This window comes from Podarcis raffonei, chromosome 13 (genome assembly GCF_027172205.1).
Source record: "Podarcis raffonei isolate rPodRaf1 chromosome 13, rPodRaf1.pri, whole genome shotgun sequence".
NCBI classification, from domain to species: Eukaryota; Metazoa; Chordata; class Lepidosauria; order Squamata; family Lacertidae; genus Podarcis; species Podarcis raffonei.
The window spans coordinates 41,945,534-41,951,533 of record NC_070614.1 but is presented as its reverse complement, the minus strand read 5'-3'; positions in this window follow the sequence as shown (position 1 = coordinate 41,951,533).

Below are 6,000 nucleotides of genomic sequence, written 5' to 3'. Positions count from 1 at the left end.
ACCAAAGTAAAAAATTTACCTCTGCAAGGTTAATATTTGCAGGAGGCTAACTACCATCTGATATCAGATACTGGATGTCAAATATTGGGTATTTACAGTTCTGTGTATGCCCGCTTGACCAACTATGTTTTAATTTTATTTTTTAAACAAAATAACCATAAAAGATAATTAAAGCTACAAAACTATATAGTATATATGTAGATGGATAAACTTTTTGTTTTCCTAAAGTCTGTGTTAACCCATGTGTCACCATGGTTTTGACAAATACATTCCAAATATCATTCAATTTCTCCATGCATAATCTTTGTCTGAGGACGATCCCTTCATGGGTTTCAAGAGTTCTCATGTCATCTATCAATTGATCAAAGGGAGGCATATTTTTGTCCTTCCAATATATCAGTCTTTTTGCAGATGTGAGAGCATGGAGAATCCATTTATGCTGACCGATTGTCAAGCCCCACATATTAGGTATATAGTTTAAGATTATGTTATCTTCTGAAAATTTTAGCTCTTTCCCCACCATAGTATTTAAATATGCTAATATTATTTTTCCCAAAAAATTGCCAATATCAGATTGCTGATGGTGTCCTAGAATCCAATTGACTCACTTCATTAGGACTCGGGCAGCCACATTCTACAGCAAATGAAGTTTTCTAGCTACCATGTAGGAATATTTTAGACCCATAAATTTATTTCAGTTGCATAATATTAGGGCTTTGTATCAGTCCTATTTCAACAACATGTTGGCTGCTTAACATTCAATAGATTTTAAAATGTTTTTTGGTGGGAGGGGGATTATTGGTTTGCCTTTGTGGAATGCCCTCCCATTAGATGTCAAGGAAATAAACAACTATCTGACTTTTAGAAGACATCTGAAGGCAGCCCTGTTTAGGGAAGTTTTTAACGTTTGATGTTTTATCGTGGTTTTAATATTCTGTTGGGAGTCTCCCTTGCTAAGAAAGGCTGTTGCTATGTGCCTTATCACTATGCACCTTAAGAAGATACATAATAGCTGTAGTTACAGGTAGGTAGTGTTGGGATTCGCAGGATACTGAGTAAGTCTGCAGTCTTCAACAGGATGATGCAATACTCTGTGAAGTGCTGGGTCAGAGTGACTCAGCAGGAGTGTGATTAATGTGATTGGCTATCACCTGTTTTAAAAAGGAAAGCCTGTTCAACAGTAACTGTGGTGGTTGTGCTATGGTGTGGTGGTGCTGTGGTGGAGAGTATTCGTTTGCCTTAAGGAGCAGGTACTCTGTATGGACTGTTTTTGTAAATACTTGTATATAGCTCACATTAAAAAGACTGCACTGAAAAGAAACCTGGGACTCTGAGCGTTTCGCTAAAAAGTGCCGCGAGGAATTTGCGACAGGTAGCTCTGTCGGTCCGCCGTAGTCGAAACAAAATAAATAAAATAAAATAAAATAAAAAAATAAAAATCCTTCCAGTAGCACCTTAAAGACCAACTAAGTTAGTTATTGGTATGAGCTTTCGTGTGCATGCACATTCTTCAGATACACTGAAACAGAAGTCACCAGACCCATATATATATATGCATGCTGTGTTTGCATTCTGTGGTTGGCAGCCGTTGGATCAAGGAACCAGACTCACCTTTGCTTTTTAATATTTGTTTAGAGCCCCTGGCTCACGCCTTTAGACAACATCGCGAGATTCTAAGTATTCTAAATATTTGAATCCCACTGTTGGCCCTAATTTTCCAATGTGAGCAACCCTAGAATATATGTACATAGCACCTTGGGCTGGTTGGACAATATTAGGATCAAAATATCTGAAATCTCAGGTGACTCTGGAAACAAATCACTTAGAATAAGGTTACCAGATTTTTTTCAGTGAATCCAGGGACACTTTTCATTGTCAATGGATTTCGTATGGGGACTGATTTGTAAATCCAGGGACTGTCCCCGGGAATCGAGGACGTCTGGTAACCTTAACTTAAAAGAATATGGAATATATTGGCTAATAAAAACAATTTTTATCCATTTTCACATTCTAAACTTACTCTGTGGGGAAACCCCACACTACGAATTGTGAAACATATGGTGATATGGTAAAAATTGGATGGAAGCAGGTGTATTGACATTGGACCAACTGATAGATGGGGAAGATGAATTTTATACTTTTGCTATTTTAAGACAAAAATATCATGTATCAGATGTAGCCCAATGACAATATCTTAAATTACAACATCTCCTAACATGTGTGTTTGGGCCGTCAGCACTTTCAGCTTCCAAGATACCTGAGATCTTGGAGCAATTGGACAGCTCATTCAAAAATAAAAAGCCAGCAATTACTTTTTATAGATAGCAATACACAAGTTTGATATGCAGACTGTAAAAGATGATTGGAATAAAGAATTGGAACTTCCATTATTACCAAGAGTGGGAAAATGTACTAGCTTCAATACCTAAGGTGTCATTAGATTTAAAATTAAGACTAATACAACATAAAATAATATCTAGAGTTTATTGGACCCCTTTACGGTTGTATAAAAAAAGGGTTAGCTAAGATAGCTCCGTGTTGGAGATGTGGCAAGGACAATGCCTCTCTGAAACACATGTTTGTACAGTATTATTTACTTAACAAGTTTTGGAAGAAAGTGCTGGACTGTGTAACTATGACTGTGCAGAAAAAGTTAAATCGTTCAGTGGAGAATATTTTATTGAACTATATACCTGCAGTATGGCAACGATCAATGGGACAATGGAAATAGATTTTCCGTGCCCTGATGGTGGCCAAGAGGAGGAATATTGAGGAATTTGAAAAATAAAGATCTGATACCCTTCTATCGATGAACTGACAATATGACATCACTGGTGATTTATGAACTGACTGCTTACAGGCACAGACTCTGTATGGATAAATACGATGACATTTGGAATGATACAATGATACAATGATACAATTATACAAAATGTAGTAGGCTATTAGCATTTACATAAGCACTAGGACAATAACACTATACCAAATAATACAATAATACATGGGAATATCGTTTATTGCTCTTTTTTGGGGGGGTATATTTTCATTTGTATATGTATCTTTGTTGTTGTTTTTCTTCCTCTCACTTTTCCTTCTCTCCCCCCCCCAATTACTTTATTTCTTTTAACTGAAATCACCTTAATGAAATATAAATATTATGAAGCAGCACCTGTGAAGAAGCGGAAGCTGCCACTGCTACCGCTACCAATTTCCACCAGGGCTGGGGCAACAGGGCACCTGCAGTGGTGCCACCTCTTGGCATTCTGCCACCTGAGGCAGCTGCTTCTTGGGTGGTCTGGTCCTGGAATGGAGATATACACACACACAAACACTGGTGGGAACTGCAGCTGTGCAACAGTACAACTGAAATACTTCCTCAGTGTGTCTCAAATGTCCATCAACCAAATGTAGTTTTGAAATGTGCTGGCAAATGTTTGGTCATTGCTGTATTGCAGAATGCCACTGGCTGCCATTATGTGCATATATATGTTCTTTTTATTTGTAGGTCTATACTTCTCACTTTTTGGGACGTGGGTGGAGTTGTGGGTTAAACCACGGAGTCTAGGGTTTGCCGATCAGAAGGTCGGCGGTTCGAATCCCTGCGATGGGGTGAGCTCCTGTTGCTCAGTCCCTGCTCCTGCCAACCTAGCAGTCGAAAGCACATCGAAGTGCAAGTAGATAAATACCTCTGGCAGGAAGGTAAACGGCATTTCCATGTGCAGCTCTGGTTCACCAGAAGTGGCTTAGTCATGCTGGCCATGTGACCTGAAAGCTGTATGCTGGCTCCCTCGGCCAATAAAGCGAGATGAGCACTGCAATTAGAAAATACATTTAATACAGTTCATTTTAGGGTGGGTGTGTTCCTGCACTGTGGTCTAAACCACTGAGCCTCTTGGGCTTGCTGATCAGAAGGTTGGCAGTTTGAATCTCCCTGATGGAGAGAGTTCCAGTTGCTCCGTCCCAGTTCCTGACAACCTAGCAGTTTGAAAGCACACCAGTGCAAGTAGATAAATAGGTACTGCTACGGCGGGAAGGTAAACAGCGTTTCCATGCACTCTGGCTTCCAACACAGTGTCCAGTTGCACCAGAAGCAGTTTAGTCATACTGGCCACATGACCCGGAAAGCTATCTGTGGACAAACACTGGCTCCCTCGGCCTGAAAGCAAGATGAGCGCCACAACCCCATAGCCGCTTTTGACTGGACTTAACTGTCCAGGGGTCCTTTACCTTTTTACCTTTTACCGTTGAATTTATGTTATGTAATTTTTACTAATGTTTTTGCATGTTGACAGTCTCATTTGTTCCTTTCTTAGATTTACTGAAAGCAAACAACTTCTATAACAGCACTATGAGCAGTTTAGGTATGCAGTTCTGTGTCGTTAATAATTTGCGTTTGCATGCAAATCAATTTAATTTTTAGTGCAAACTTCCTTATTTGTTTATTACCTATGTACACACAATTATTCTGCAGAACAGAACTTCCTTTTAAATGGCACAACAAATATGTAACCAATTGAAAAGCGGTAGGTGTCAGCCATCAAAAATGAGAAAGTGGAAATGTGTATAGTACTCACCGGCACTTGATTTAGCAGTACTAAAAGTGATTGGCAACTTCACAGCCCTCCAGCACTTGGAAGCCAAAATCTGGGGTGCCATTTTCCCAGACACCATCTTCCCATTTTTTAATCGCAGAAGCACGATGGCCATTTTGATTGCTGCAATCTCTCACATTTCCATGCCACAGTTGCTGCCCTTTTTTCACCCATGGCTCCCAAAAAATGTGCATTTTGAGGAGCCACACAAGATTGGTGGAAATCGTGCTACAAAATCTTGTGAGATCATGGTAACCAAAATGGCCGCCATTCTCTCGTGATAAAAAAAACAGGATGCCCCGGTTTTTCCAGGACATTTGCAAGGTATGCATTCTCCATGTTAAAAACCACTGTCTTCTCTGTGAAAGCATGGATAGCACATGATTTAGCATGTAGCACATGATTTAACAATTCTGCAAGTGGTTGCCAATCAGCAGCCTCCTCCTTAAAACCACTTTTTTCAGTACATTTGTCACCCCCCTTCACAGTAGTGTAGATACTTGATCTGTGTATGCCAGGGGTGCCCAAACTTATTTCAAAGAGGGCCAGATTTGATGAAGCTTTTTTGAGGATTGAAGTTTTTACCCCAAAGTTGGTGAGCTTTTTAAAGGATTTTACCCCAGGACATATATTACCACAGGGGCCGGATTAATTCGTGAGCTTTTAAATTTTTTGATTAATTGGTGAGCTTTTTAAAGGATTTTACCCCAGGACATATACTGCCACAGGGGCTGGATTAATTCATCGTGACTAGGCCCTCGAAACGGACTTGGGACATGCCTGGTGTCAGTGGCGGAGGAACCCCGTCCGGCACCCGGGGGCACCGAGGGGCGGGGCAAACTGCCTGGCGGTGCACACGCAATGTCCGTACAGACTACACACGTGCTGCAGCCCATACGGTCGCCGTGTGAGCGGCAGCCCGTAAGGCTACTGTGTGAGCAGCACCCCGTACGGACTGCGCATGCATGGCAGCCCATACGGACGCAACTCGAGCGGCACCCATATTAACTGTGCGTGCGCCCTCGGCTACTCTACAGCTGGGGGGGGCAGCGGCCCATCTTGTCACACACCCCAGAGTGGTGCCCAGGCAATCCGCCCCCTCCGCCCCCCTTCATATGCCCCATCTGGTGTATGCCATATGATGTTTACTAAGCTTATTGCTTGTTACCTATGAGAACAGAAGAGGAGTATGATGCCACATAGTGAACACTAGAGAGCAGCAGTGGGCCACCTATGTGAGAGGTGTAGCTACCAATATATCCTCCTTTCAAAGTTAAAGCAATTTTTAAGCAATTGACCTCGGAAATGTGATAATTGTAGAGAAACTATTGTATCAAATTAAAGCATATGGAATATCAGATTATAATATGCCACCCAAAGAGCATGTATTTGTTTGCAAATATGCTCC